This window comes from Mirounga leonina, unplaced genomic scaffold (assembly GCF_011800145.1).
Source record: "Mirounga leonina isolate KUSES-001 unplaced genomic scaffold, KU_Mleo_1.0 Mir_115, whole genome shotgun sequence".
In the NCBI taxonomy this organism is placed as follows: domain Eukaryota; kingdom Metazoa; phylum Chordata; class Mammalia; order Carnivora; family Phocidae; genus Mirounga; species Mirounga leonina.
Genome location: NW_023270268.1, coordinates 31,893,473 through 31,909,304, shown reverse-complemented (window position 1 = coordinate 31,909,304; position 15,832 = coordinate 31,893,473). Strand labels below are relative to the sequence as shown.

The 15,832-nt window shown below is 38.4% G+C and overlaps 1 protein-coding gene across 4 annotated transcripts in view; it reads right to left on the bottom strand.

Moving 5' to 3' along the window:
• PPP2R3A (protein phosphatase 2 regulatory subunit B''alpha) overlaps positions 1 to 15,832 on the bottom strand; it is a 214,723-nt gene that overhangs the window by 168,942 nt on the left and 29,949 nt on the right. The window contains exon 1 of one of the 4 annotated variants that reach the window (XM_034995200.1): positions 11,824 to 11,934. The exons of 1 other annotated variant lie outside the window; for it this stretch is intronic. The gene's annotated coding sequence lies outside the window, so the exon portion shown is untranslated. Of the gene's footprint in view, positions 1 to 8,979; positions 9,068 to 11,823; positions 11,935 to 15,832 lie in introns of those variants that run through there. 2 more of the 4 variants (XM_034995176.1, XM_034995209.1) reach the window with 2 other exon arrangements.

The window sequence follows — 15,832 nt, the reverse complement described above, 5'->3', positions numbered from 1 at the left end:
CTGAAGCAGACTCTGTGCTGAGCACGGAGCCCGACTGGGGCTTGATCTCACCACCATGAGTTCACAACCTGAGCCAAAACCAAGAGTTGGATGCTTAACTGACTGTGCCACCCAGGAGCCCCAGAGCGAAATCATTTTAATGGACATACAATATTTTACCATATGGATAAAATAATTCAGCCATCTACCACTGATATACAATTAGGTTACTTACTGTTTTTTTTTTGTTTTAAAATAAACAGTGATAAACATTCTTATACATGCACTTTTCAGAGTTGTCTAGTTATCATCTTAGGATATATTCCACGTAGTAGAATGCTGAGTCAAAAGGGGTATGTGTATGTATGCATACACATTTTAAAGGTTCTTAGATATATAAGGTCAGTCTTTCCTCCAGGAAAATGACAAATTTCTACTTCCAATATCAGGATAGGATCAGATCCATTTCCCCATGTTCTCCTTGAATGATACCACTCTTTAAATCTTTGCTAATTTGATAGATGAAAAAAAGGAAGTGCATTATTTTAAATTGTGCCTAAACATTGTTTTATTTACCTCACAGACATTTTGTGTTCATTTGTGAAGACTTTCCTTCACGCTGTTGGCCTATTTTGAAAGAAAGCATCCAAATTTGACTGAAGAGTCCGGAAAGATTTCCCCAAAGTAAGGAATGTACGCACCTAGTTTTGAAGGACCAATGAAAATTAAACAAAAAGGAAGGGAAGGGGGCGCCTGGGTGGCTCAGTCGGTTAAGTGTCTGCCTTTGGCTCAGGTCACGATCCCAGGGTCCTGAGATCAAGGCCCTGCTCCATGGGGAGCCTGCTTCTCTCTCTCCCTCTGCTGCTCCCCCTGCTTGTACTCTCTCTCTGTGTCAAATAAATAAATAAAATCTTAAAAAAAAAAAAAGGGAAGAATACTCTAGGCAGAGGGGAACATATAGGTGAAGGCTAGGCTCAGAGGCCTAACATGGCACAGCTTTCAGAACTACAAGCAGTTCCAGTTGATTTCACTGGGGAGTAGAAAGCAAGAGGAGAAGAAACCAGGAGAGCAGCAGGAACTAGACCACAGACTGGCCTGTGTGCTAAATTAAGAGCCTGGACTTAATTCTGAAAACTACAGGTAAAACAAAGACCTTTTAGGCTGGGGAATAACAGGATGAAATTTATATTTTAGAAAGATCATTCTAGCAGCTGAGTGGAGGCATGGAAGTCAATTAGGAGACTACTGTAATAATCCATGCAAGAAGTGGTAAGAACCAAAACCAAGTAGGTGGCAGTAATTAACAAAGAGGAGGGCACTGATTAGATAGTCAAAGAGGAAGAATTCACAGAATAGGAGGAGAAAGTGAAAGGGAAGAATCCTGGGTTTCAGGCTTTGGTTTTGGGGGACTAGTGTTGCTACGCCCAACACAAACTTTTTGTTTTTGTTTTAAGGAAAGTGGCCATATAAAACAGAGAGTGTTATTCTGAATGTGTTGTTTGAAGAGGTTCCTGTGGAATATCCAAGTGGTGATGACTGGATGAAATGTGAATACAAACACCTGGAGGTCAGCAGAAAGAGCTGGGTTGGTGATGCAGCACTGAGGTTACTCAGGGTGAGTGCACAAAGTGAGAAGAGCTCTGGGCTGAGGGCATAGCTGGGCTCACTGGCATTTCTGGGTTAAACAGAGGAACAGAATTCTTAGAGGGAACCTAAGAAGGAAGAGCCAAAAAGGTAACATGGAAACCAGGAGAAAGCAGTTTCAAAGAGGCTGAAGGAGAGACTCAAAATGGAGGTCACTAGTGTTGGATACTGCAGAGAGGTGAAGGCAAAACAAAAATTACCCATTGGGTTTGCTAGTATGAAGGTTACTGGTAACCTTAGCAAGTGGAATTTCAAAGGAATCCGACTATGGAATAGTCCCAAAGACAGTGTATGAATAAGAGTGATATAGAATTAAAAATACCTGTCAACAATTAAGTCTAAAAGAACTCCTTCAATAAGTAAAAAAAGTTCTAAATGATAAAAAAGCATTGTATAATAGTTCGAACTTTTACTGTCTTAATGGCACATGAAATGAGTGTTTCACCATTTTTAAAAAAATTCCTTTGAGAGTGAGAGAGAGAGAGAGAATTTCTTCTACTTAAAGCAGTTTACAATTAGTCTAACAAGTATTTTCCAGTGGTTCCAGGTAGTCCTCCATAGAAAAGGGCTATATGGCCATTTCCGATGAAGTTGATTTGTTGTGAAACAAAGGTACAGAAGCAGCAGACAAGAAAAGTTAGGAGGGAGAGAACTGGATTTTGAAAGATAAGAGCCTTACCAAGTGAAGAAGGGATTAAACTATACCTTACAAGCAAAAAGGAATTCTACAAAGGCACAGAGATATGAAAAGGGCTTGGGTGTGTTTGGAGAATTATAAGGAGCTTGATATTGCTGAAGTTAAAAATTGTACAGGATGGGTTTTACAGTTTTAACGTATCCTCCAAACAGTAAGAATAAAAATAGGAATTTAAACTCCATATTCAAAGAACCTAAGAGACACCTGTAGCCCCAAATCACTATATATGAAGATAGAAAGCAGAAGCAGGAATGATAAATAAATGACTTACTAGAGTAGAGGAGGAAGGCATACTAATGGCAAGCAAACCAATTCAGCCTGCATAACCTAATAAAGGCCTAGGTTTGGAAATGGGCTAGGATAGAAGAGTGAACATACGGGGATTGTTTGAAAGTCTGCAAAGGAATAGCCCTCCCTGCTCACACTCCACAAACTCAGAACCAGAAAAGCACCAACCTCGGGGGCAGATAGAGAGGGTGGTAAAGACTGAAATTTGAGTAAAAGTCTATACTATACTTTCCCCAGCCCAGATCCAGGTCACTAAAAACCTCTAGCTCCCATTCCCCAATGTGGATTAAAGAATCCTTTACCGGAGATTAGAAATCCCATCTAACCACATGATCCCCTTAGAGTGAAACCCACTAACTGACAAATCCTACCCACAAACGGAGAGCTTCCTTTCAGCTTTTTAGAGCCTCACTTTTATTTTATTTTAAAGATGTTATTTATTTATGAGAGAGAGCGTGCACCAGCATGAATGAGGCGGGGTGGGGGGGGAAGGTCAGGGGGTGTGGCAGGGCAGAGGGAGAGGGAGAAGCAAACTACCTGCAGGGGGGCTCCATCCCAGGACCCCGGGATCATGACCCCAGGGGAAGGCAGACGCTTAACCTACTGAGCCATCCAGGCACCCCCTCACTTTTATTTTAAGTCAATTTTATTTGGGCACTCGGGTGGCTCAGTCGGTTAAGTGTCCATGACTCTTGATTTCAGCTCAGGTCCTGGGATGGAGTCCTGGGGTCAGGCTCACTGCTCAGTGGGGAGTCTGCTTCTCCCTCCCCCCCCACCCCACTTGTGCACGTGCATGCACAGGAGCATGCTCTGTCAAATACATAAATCTTAAGAAAAAAAGAGTTAAATCAACTTTATTGATGTGTAATTTACATATAATAAAATGTACATATTAAGTATAAAATTCAATGAGATTTAAGAACCATGTAACCACTGCCCTAAAAAATACAACATTTATGATACCCTAAAACTATCCCTGTGCCCTTTCCCAATCAACTCCCCTAACCTACAGTGTTTGACAACCACAGATCTGATTCCTATCACTATATATATATATATATATATATATATATATATATATATATATAGTTTTGCCTGTTGTAGATCTTCATATGAATGTAATCATACAATATATATATACTTTTGAGTTTGGTTTCTCTCACTTAGCACAATGGTTTTGATATTCATCCATGTTAATGCATGGATTAGTTGTATATTCCTTTTTACTGCTTAGTAGGTACTTTACTAAATGAATGTATCAAAATTTATTTTCTCTGTTCACCAGCTGATGAATATTTGAGTCATTTCTGGTTTGGGTTGTTAATGAATTAAAGCTGCTATGAACATTCAAGTAAAAGTCTTTGTGGGTATATATTCATTTTTTCTGGGTAATTAACAGTGGAATTGCTGAGTCATGGCAAGTGTATGTTTAATTTTATAAAAACATGTAGAACTGTTTCCCAAAGTGGTTCTACCATTTCATATTCTCATCAACAACACCTGAGAGCTGTAGTGGCTCTATATCCTTTTGGATATTTGTCAGTTACTTTACTTTTACCCATTTTAGTGGGTATGAAGTGGTATCTCACTGTGAGTTTAATTTGCATTTCCCTGATGACAATGATATTGAGAATTTTTTCATACGCTTTTTAACAATTGATACATATCTTCTTTTGTGAAGCATTTATTCAACTCTTTTAGGCTGTCCTTGATTATTGTTCTAAAAATTCATTTGTGTATTTTAGCTATAAATATTATCTCATGGTCTTTAGCTTTCCTTTCATTTTCTTGGCAGTAACTTTTGAAAAGTAGGAGGTCTTAATCTTACTACTTTAAAATTTTTAATAATCCTAAATTTTAATAATCCAATGAATCGATTTTTCTTCTGTAGTTAATAGGCTGAATTTGAAGATCACCCAGGACCATTTGTTCAAAAGACTATCCTGTCCCCATGTTGGAGCCTTTGTTGAAAAACAACCATATATAGAGGTTTATTTCTGGATTCCTTACTCTTTTATCTTTATATACACCAATACCATTCTGTCTTAATTATTGTATTTTACATAAGTCTTAAAATATCTTTGACCCTTGAACAACATGGGTTTGATCTATGTGGGTCCACTTAATATGCAGGTATTTTTTCTTTAAAGATTTTACTTTTATTTATTCAGAGAGAGAGAGAGAGCATTTGAGGGAGAGGGAAGGAGAGAGAATCTCCAGCAGACTCCCCACTGAGCACAGAGCTCAACACAGGGCTTGATCCCACAACCTTGAGATCCTGACCTGAGCCAAAATTTAGAGTCGGACACTTAACCAACTGAGCCACCCAGGCGCCCCTGCAGATATTTTTCAAAAATATAGTGGAAAAATGTTGATGATTTGTGACAATTTGAAAACCCTCACCAATGAACCACATAGTCTAGAAATACTGAAAAAACTAAGAAAAAGTTAGGTATGTCATGAATGCATAAAATAATATGTAGGTACTAGTCTACTTTATCATTTACTACCATAAAACATCCACAAATCAATTATAAAACATTAAAATTTATCAGAACTTACATATACAAACACAAACCATACATGGCGTTATTCCCAGTCAAGAGAAAAATAAACATAAATATGCAGTATTAAATCATAATTTCATAAAATTAACTATAGTACATACTGTACTACTGTAATAATTTTGTAGTCACCTCCGGTTGCTATTGCAGAGAGCTCAAGTGTTACAAGCATCCACTTAAAACGCCATGTGACACTAATAATATCCATGAGAGTAGTTCCTCTCTCCAGTAAATTGCATACTGCAGTAAAAAGGGATCTCTATTAGTTCTTGCTATTAGTAAAGTTTTTGGAAAACCAAAAGTTATACTCAGATTTTCAGCTGCATGGAGGGTTGGTGCCCCTAATCCCCATGCTATTCTAGGGCCAACTGTAATAATGTAAATCCTTTTTTTTTTTTTTTTTTTTTTTTTCCAGAATTGTTTTGGCTATTCTAAGTCTTTTGTACTTCCATGTCAATTTTGGAATCAACTAGCCAATCTTCACAAAGAAAACCTGCTGGAATTCTGACTGAAATTTCATTGAATCTAAATCTCTATTTGTTAACTCAACACCCAAAGAACAAATAATCCAGTTAAGAAATGGGCAGAAGACATGAACAGACATTGCTCCAAAGAAGACATCCAAATGGCCAACAGACACATGAAAATATGCTCAACATCACTCGGCATCAGGGAAATACAAATCAAAACCACAAGGAGATAGCACCTCCCACCAGTCAGAATGGCTAAATTTAACAAGTCAGGAAATGACAGATGTTGGTGAGGATGCGGAGATAGGGAACCCTCTTACACTGTTGGTGGGAATGCAACCTGGTGCAGCCACTCTGGAAAACAGCATGTAGGTTCCTCAAAAAGTGGAAAACAGAGCTACCCTATGACCCAGCAATTGCACTACTAGGGATTTACCCCAAAGATACAAATGTAGTGATCTAAGGGGCACCTGCCCCCCAATGCTTCTAACAGCAATGTCCACAATAGCCAAACTTAGGAAAGAGCCCAGATGTCCATCGACAGATGAATGGATAAAGAAAATGTGGTATATATATACAAAGGAGTACTATTCAGCCATCAAAAAAAAAGAAATCTTGCCATTTGCAACGATGTGGATGGAACTAGAGGGCATTATGCTAAGTGAAATAAATCAGTCAGAGAAAGACAATTATCATATGATCTCACTCATGTGAGGATCATAGGGGAAGAGAGGAAAAAATAAAACAAGACGAAATCAGAAAGGGAGACAAACCATAAGAGACTCTTAAGCACAGGAAGCAAACTGAGGGTTGCTAGAGGGAAGGAGGGTGGAGGGATGGGGTAACTGGGTGATGGACATTAAGGAGGACACGTGATGTAATGCGTGCTGGGTATTATATAAGACTGATGAATCACTGACCTCTACCTCTGAAACTAATAATACATTTTATATTAATGGAATTTAAATAAAAAATTAAAAGAATTAATAAATCTCCATTTGTTGACAACAATATCAAGTCTCTAATCCATGTAACCCATGAACATAATACAGCTCTCTGTCTATTTAGATGCTTTTTAATTTCCTTCAGCAACGTTTATGGGCCTTTCATTAAATTTATTCCCAAATAATTCATGTTTTTTGATGCTAATGCAAATGATACTGTTGCTTTAATTTCATTTTCCATTTGTTTGTTGATTTATATATACTGATCTTGTCACTTGCCACTCCATTAAATCCACTTATTATGGTATTTTTTGGGTAAATTCCTTGGGATTTTCTACATAAACAATCATGCTGTCTGAGAATAGAGATTGTTTTAGTTTTTCCTTTCCAATATTTACTGCCTTACTGCCTACTACACTAGCTAGGATCTCCAGAACAATATTGAATAGAAGTGGTTGGTTCAGAAATCCTTGCCTTATACACAATCTTAGGGAAAAGTATTCTATCTTTCACCATTAAGTATGATTAAGCTGCAGGTTTTTTGATACTCTACTAGATTGAAAAGTTCTCTTCCATTATTAGTTTGTTAAGAGTTTTAAAAAATCTCACATGGTCGTTTAATTTGGTCATATACTTATTCTGCATTTATTGAGATGATCACATAATTTTTACCCTTCATTTTGTTAATGTGGTGAAAAGGGGGTGAAAGAACTGAAATTTATATTAGGAAGGTGAGACATAATGTTTAAAATAAATGAATGATGAATTTGCAATATATGCATTTATAAATATTGAGGCAAATAATGAAAGAAATAGTTAAGAAAAAATTCACATCTCCGAGGAGCAGGCCAACTTGGGAGTGGAAACTGGTATTTTTTAGAAGTCTCAAGCACTGACACTTTAAAATGAGAATTAATATGCAATATTTGATAACAAATTTTTTTAATTTAACAAAATTAAAAACAGGTTCTAGAGATGTGAAGATAAGGCTAGGGTGATTATTGTGTGCTATGGCCAGGGAGCAAGGGCATAGGGGAGATAAATGCAGCTTCAGGCATGGGTTCTTTCGGTGGAGTATCCAGAAGGTATTTCCCATGCAGATGGATATACTTGGCAGGGAAAAGATAGGAGTTGAAATAAAGATTTGGGAATAAGCACCAGATTTTGTGGTTTGTGCTCAAGACTGATCATGCACACGGTAAGAAAAGAGTCAAGGGCAAAACTCTGAGGAAGGCTGCCATGTATAGGGTAGGGAGGAGAAGGATGCAAAGAAGGAGACAGAGAATGAATTTTCAAAGGTCAGGAAGAAAACCAGCCCAGAAAACACAGAAGTCAAGGGAGAAAAATATTTCATTCTTTCAACAGGCTGAATTCCAAAGACTTTGTGTACCAACGAACAGAGTTATACTTTTTTTTTTTTTTTTTAGATTTTATTTATTTATTTGACAGAGAGAGACACAGCGAGAGAGGGAACACAAGCAGGGGGAGTGGGAGAGGGAGAAGCAGGCTTCCCGCGGAGCAGGGAGCCCGATGCGGGGCTCGATCCCAGGACCCTGGGATCATGACCTGAGCTGAAGGCAGACGCTTAACGACTGAGCCACCCAGGCGCCCCAAGAGTTATACTTTTCTTTTACAGGTGTTTCTCCCTAATTTCATGGAGAAATTTGGGAAGTTAAAACTTTAAACAACATACATGTAACGATGGAAAACAGAGAATGGTGTTACACATATTTTTTATGTTGCTATTTATGTGTTCTGTTTCAGGAAACATCTGCAGCAGAGAGTATGAGGTACAGAACTTCCACAGCTTATCTCAACTGCTGAAAGGATTCAAGAAGAAAATGATCAACAGAAATCACAGACACAAAAGAAAATTGGCTAAATATCCATGTCACTTAGATGGGACATGTGAAGACACAGAAGAGGAAAAATTATAGAAAAATGCCTAAAAATTTATTTAACAGAGTACACAAGGTGTGATGATTCAGAAGTAATGAGTCATTTAGAAATAATAAAACTATCAGTTTGCCTGGAAAACCCAGGCAATCTTTGGTGGATGACTCAGTATGGAAACTGATCCCAAGAGAACAATTTAGAGGCATAAAAAACATATACCATTGAACTACTTTACTTGTAGGATAAAAAAGGAGACCTGGAATATTTTATTTGTTGTGTTCACTTCAAAAACAGGTGAGAAAATAAATTAAGAAATTTCTTAGAAGGGAAGATATTTCTGATGCTCAAAGAAACCGTATATGTGAATATGAAAGAACAAATTAATGCTTTAGGTTTAGGGTTAATGTCTTAATAATTAGACTAAAAGTAAGATAAGAACATCTCAGCAGCAGACCTAATTTGAGCACATGGGAATTAGAAAGAGCTTAAAAATCTACCTTTATTTTTACTCCAGTGGAGGAAAGGAAATGTGGCTGAGGGGAAAAGCACCAGGTGGGCAGTCAGGAGCTCCCCATCCCAGCTTTGCTTTGTACTGACCAGCTCAGTAAGTTGGTCAAGTTGCTTCCTTCACTGGTATTTGACCTTCTCTTCTAGAAAAACAGGACAAAAGCTGGCCCCGGGGTCTAGAAAACATGAGGAAAACCAAATTTTTTTCCTGTTTTGAATTAGGAAAGAGCTATATTTTACAAAAGCTATTTTGTATTATTTGATGCAGGAAGAAGCACAGTGAACTAGCTACTAATTTTTAATGCATGTAATTTTCAAAGCTACCGATTTCCCTGAGTAGTGGCTCTGAAAGGAAAATTTATAGGCTAAAGTTTTAACCTCTTTATAATTTTTAAAAATTCTCTATTATATATTCTAAAACATCAACAACAGTTCTCTCTGTTGGTAGTATTTTAAGTTCCTTTAATTCAACTATTTTCCTTTTCTAAGTCTTCTTATTTTGGAGGAGGTCATATAAAATTCAGATCACATCCTACACATAAAAATCATTTGACACTTTAGAAGAGTATAAATTCAATACAATTTGAGAGCGAGGTATTCTTCAAGATGGGGGAACTAAGAATTCAGTGATTTTGCCTCAAACAGCTTATAACACGAGTAGGCAGAGAAAGAAGATACCTAACCTTTTATCAAGAAATACATCCCAGAGAGGAAGATTGCCAGGCACAGTCCTAGAGCAGAGCAGTAGTTGGCTACAGGAAGAAAGGGAAAAATGCCTTGCAGACAAAAGGGAGCAAGGCGCGGGAAGTGGCATGAGATGTCTGAGGAGCTACCAAGAGTTTGGTATTATTTCGGGGTCAAGTTTGAAGACAGCCTTTGAGGCACCACAGCTGAAGGGATGTAGCGGCAACAGAGAGCCCTTGAGAGGTTGAGGGAATGAAGGGACAAGGTCAGATTTACATTGTAGGCCTATCACTTGGTAAAGCACTGGGGAGGACAGACTTGGAGAAGCAAGACCAAAGCCAGGTAGATCAGGGAGAAGGCCTCTGCAGAGTCTGGAAGAGAAATCAGTGAGGCTATAAATGGAAGGCAGCTCAGAAGCTTAAATGACTAACCCATGATCACAAATCTATAAGCAGGATCTGAACATAAGTTTTTTATCTTTAAATCCTATGCTTTTCTACATCCCTGTCCAAGCACAAATTTCTAGTCAAAGTTGATGAGATATTAAATTCATTTTTCTTAAGTAAATTATGGATCTTAAGAGACTTTAATCATTAATGCATATTAAGTACCCCAAATGTTCAGGGCATTACAGAAAACAAACAAAGCTCTTGTCTTGTAGGAACTTATGGGATAAAAGAAATGAGACAAAAAGAATAGATCAATTTATTCAAGGGGTATTTATTGAGGCACTCCTGGGCCCTGATGAAGATCACATTCTAGTGATAGTTTCTTTTAGAACATAATTTTTACATCTCCCTTTCTTTCCCTGACAAGTTTATTTTGGTACAAGTTAGCAGAGAGGCGCTTCAGAGCCAAGTGGGCAATTCTAGAAGATGACCAGGAACATGGGGTAAAATAAATGGAAGCATGGGTTGGGGGAAACTTTGCTTGAATGGGATGATAAGAGAATAGGAAAAAATCCCAAAGGATGGAATGGCTGGAAGAAAGCTGGGGAGGGGCCTAAATTGCCTTCAATGCAATTTGGATTTGACAGATCAAAGTTGTTGCTTACTTTTTTAACAACAGTTTTAATCTTTATAAAAGTAATGACTATAGAAATAAAACATACCTGCTGCAAAAAGAGAGAGAGGGTGCACATGATTAACACAAAGAGGGGGAAAAAAGGATCACACCTAGAGGGAGTATTAATGTGAACATTTTTGTAAATGTCCTTTTTTGGCTTTAGACATACATATACAAGTAAACAGACACGAGGATTTTTGTGAATTTTTTTGTTTTTCAGAAACAAAAGTGAGAATTATAGTTTATTACCTGTTTTTTCCACTTAATATAGGGAAACATCTTTTTATAAAAACAAAAAGCTACATCATACATCTTATATACATTGTCTGGATATACCAAATTTACTTATTCAATTCTCTATTAAGGCAGTTAGGATGTATGATAAGTAAGGTACAGAAAGGAAGCAAGCAAATGATAAAATAGACTTTAGCTGTAGCAGCATTTTGAATATTCCAAAGGTGGAAAGAGATAAGACATATGGGAGCTCATGAGATTTTAGTGGTCCAGACATAAGATGAATAATGTCTGAATCTGGAATTCTTTGTGGATGAAAAATTTCCAAAAGGGGAACAACAACAAAAAAAAGAGACTGCAACCCAACACACACTAAAAATGAAGTAATTTCAAATCTTCACATCTGCAGAACAGATAAAATGTCAAAGAAAGCACTCAGACAACTTAAAACAGCAGAGGGACTGCCAGGGAAAAACCAATTGCTGGTCTAGCGGTCATCTATAACCACAGCTTTCCACGGAGGTGACAGAGCCCTCCAAATTGTGCTCTAATAGACAGTGCACTGAGCCTTTCTTGTGAGATGCTGGGGCCTTAAGACGTCATGTATCCTCTCTGGACCTCCATTTTCTCGTGTTCAGGCAGGCTCTGTAAGTTGCAAACTATACTTGTCAGAGTTCCCTCAAAAGCTGCCAATACTAGGCATTTCCCACTGCAACCAGAATAGCTCTGCTTTCATCTGTTTTATATATTGGATCTCCAAAAAATATTTTATTTGGGAAAAAAAAAAGAGTTCCACAGCTCAAAAATTCACTTAACATCACAGGATTAAAGAAACATAACATTCGGGGCACCTGGTTGCCACAGTTGGTTAGGTGTTCAACTCTTGGTCTCAGCTCAGGTCGTGAGATGGAGCTCTGCGTTGGGCTCCCCGCTCAGTGTGGAGTCTGCTTGGGTTTCTCTCTCCTTCTCCCTCCCTCTTGCACTCTCCCTAAAATAAATAAATATTTTTTTAAAAAGAAACATAATATTCACCCTTCGGATTATGTATTAATCACAAATGTAAAAATGTAAACTGATAATGGAGGGATGTGAAAGTCATCACCTTAACACCCTCATTAAACATAGCATCACTAACTGTGGGACAAAAAAATAGTATGTACCTCTCTCAATATGATGAATGTGAAGATCAAAGTATCACAGGGTTTTCTTGCCAGAAATATTTAGCTTTAACTAACCTTTTAGATCTAATGTCCAGGAAATACAGGCAGTAGAGAAATATGTTACTCCCATGAGGAAATGAGAAATTCAAGATATGGATCATTTTAAAGACAGTTGGCCTGGTCTCTTCAATAAATCAGTATCATGAGAGGAAACGTGTGGAGATGAGCTGGGGGAAAAGGAGCTGGAAGAAACACCAACTGCAAAGTAGGCTCTGAGGTGGGAGCACCTCAGAGTGCACAGTAAGAATGCCACTGTGACTAAGACTGACTTTTGCTAGGTGAGATGGGGAGCTACTGAAGAACTCTGAGCAGAAAAATGACATGATCTGACTTACTTTTTAACAAGATCATTCTAGTTGGTTACTCTGATAAGAATAGACTACCGTGGATAGGAGAGAAAGCAGGGACACCAAAAAGGAGGCAAATATTCCTGGAAAAATCCAGGCAAAACACAATGCTGGTTTGGGCCAGGTGGTAGCAGGGGAAGAGTGAGAAATAGATTCTGGATATAATCTGAAACAAGAGTCAGTGGAACAGATGTGTGGGTTTTGTGGAAAAGAGGGAGGTCAAGATGAGTTTATGAGTTGATTTTAAAAACTGTTGTTGTTTTGTCTTTGTTTTTGCTTGAACAACTAGAAGACTGACATTAACTGAGACTGGGAAGACTGCAGGAAGAATAGATTTGTTGGTAGGAGAGACAGTGGTGGTGGTACGGTCAGTTCAGTTTGGGATATTATTTTTGAGATGCCTGTTAGACACTAACCTAAAGATATGCAGAATGTTGTTGGAGAATCAAGTGTAAACTTTAGGGGAGAGATTGGGGCTGATGCAAATTTTGAGTCATATTTAAAGCCTTGAGCCTAGAGGAGATGATCAAGGGAGAGAATACAGAAAGAAAAGAGAAAGAAATATATAGAAATATTTATTTTATAATAAATCATATTCTGTAAGATTCTATACAATTCTATATTTTATATAGGGATATAGAAAAAAACATCCAAAGCCTGAGCCCTGGGGTATTCAAACATGCAGAGCAGGAGTATATAATGGAACTTTCTGTGATGATGAAATATCTATATATCTGTGCCATTCAACAGGTAGCCACTAATTTAAATAAGTACACGTAGCTAATGGCTACAGTACTGGATAGTACAGACCTAGAGTTTGGGGAAGTTACGAGGAATCAGCAGAGAAGACTGAAAAGAAGTGGCCAGAGAGGGAGGGTCCATGGGTCTCCCATGTTTCTGCATACATTGCAGGTGAGGCACTGACTATCTTGACAGTCAGTGATATGATATCAGAAGCCAAGTGAAGAGGGTGTTTCAAGAAGAGCATGATCAATTCTGCTCCTGAGTGTTAAGTCAATAACTGAGAAACGACAGATGTGGACATCATGAGTAACTGGTAAGAGCAGTTTTGATGGAATTGTGGGGGCAGAAATCTGTTTGGCTTGGGTATAAAAAAGAAATGCAAAGAGAAAAACTAGCAACGAAGTACAGACAACTCTTTCAAGTTTTGCCGTGAAGTTTAAATGAAAATAGACATAGGAGAAAGTGGTGTCCATGAAGATTATTTTATGTTTTTTTTTTTAAGATTTATTTATTTGAGAGAGAGAGAGAGAGTGAGAGAGCACAAGTGGGGTGAGGGACAGAGGGAGAAGCAGACTCCCCACTGAGCAGGGAGCCCGATGTGGGACTCGATCCCAGGACCCTGGGATCATGACCTGAGCCGGAGGCAGACGCTTAACCCACTGAGCCATCCAGGCACCCGACAAGGATTATTTTGAAGAGGGGAGAAATAAAAGCATATTTTCTCATGTATAAGACAGTGATTAAGAAGAGGGGAAAACTGATATGAAAGAAAGAATTATGAAGCACTTAGGCTGATTCTTTCACAGCAATGAGAAAGAAAGAGTATATGAATACCGCTGCAGATAGTGGACAGCTGGAGTGCTAAAAGCCTGTGAAAGCTCTTTTTTTCCTGTTTCTTTTCTGAAATAGAAAGCAAGGTCATCAGTTGAAAGTGACAAATGGGGAGGGGATGGTGAAGACATGAAGAGACTGAAGACATGCAACAGTCATTTAGGAGGAGATGAAATAGAAAATGACTGTGGAAATCTAGTATGATTGCCAAGCAACATTATGGGTCCACTTGAATGGTTATTAACTGAATGCAAGCTCAGCAGCATGGTTTTACAGGAATGGACTAGGCAAAGACCTGGATTTAATCAGTACTATAGTTTAGCCAGGCAAGGCTTGCTGAAGTGAGAGAAAGGCAAAGGAATTAAGGATGTATGCAAGGGACATATGATAACAACTGATGATGGAATCTAAGCCTCTACCCTATCTCCTGGAATCCTAACCTTTCCACTGAGCCCTATGGGACTCATAGGTGGATAGCAGCAAAAACCTCCTATCCCGGACCTCTTCTTGAAAGCCTTCCTTTTCCTTCTTATTCAAACTGAAACTGGGCTCTGGGCTTTCCCCTGAGGAAGCTGATTTCCCTGTAGCCCTCTCTTTTTCTCTTCCATACCCTTCAGACATGAGGCCTGGTAAGTGCCTTTCTGCTTCCTTATTGCAACTTCCAGTGCATTATCCCTCCACCCTCTCCCCAAATCCCCTGTTTTGAGTCATGTATCATTAGGCTCTACCACCCACTATCCTTTCTTATTGTGGTATTTAAGTCTCCCTTTTATTCCTTGATGAGTTTAGCCTTTTGGCTCACTGTCACTCCAATACTATTTCTGTTATATTCTAATTGATTTCTACATCAAATAGATAATCCATCTGCTATCCTGGCCTCTTAGTTTCTTGACCTTTTCTCCACAATGATAATTTTGTTGATATTGTTTTCTACCCTGATTCAGCCACTTTTTCCCATGGTCATACCTTAAGCCTTTAGAACATCTAAAAGTATATTTTAATAACCATATACCTGAAGGAGTATCTTTTACCAAAAATTTACTCTGAGTTCAGAGTAAGACCACCACTCTGCAGGCCCCCACTGACAGAGTCGAGGGAATGGTCATACATCAGGCACAAGACTACCTCTGTAGCAATTCATGCTACCGTTAACAACAGGTAACAAGGAACACAAGAAAGGAAGAACTAGGTATGCTTCCTCTTTTTGGCCTCTTATCTTGGGCTTGTATTCCTTAGATGAGAGGGAGAGGAATGTGTGAAGGGCAGGGGTAGAGGCAGAGGCATGCTGCTATGGTGACTGACCCTTCTTATACTGGGTTAAAGGGAAGATTAATATTATTACATTATCATTTTTAAAGTATTTCTAGGCAAGGTATTGTGCTGAGCACTTAAATGCATTATCTAATTTAATTCTTATGCCAACATTGAGGTTAATGTTACCTCCATTCCACAGATGAAGAAACTGAGGCTAAGAGAAGTTAAAAAAAACGGATCTGGGCCCAGGTTTCTTCAACATTAAAACCCCTCTGTCCCATACCGTATCCATATCAAGACTGAAGGAGCTGGGCTGGTCAGTACCTGAGTCCCTGCCATAATCCCAGATTTCCCGATTTCTAGGCAAAGTATTATCTCGAAATCTTAGTAGGCATTAAGAAGAAGAAAGGAAGAAAAGAAGGAAGGAAGGAAGGAAGGAAGGAAGGAAGGAAGGAAGGAAGGAA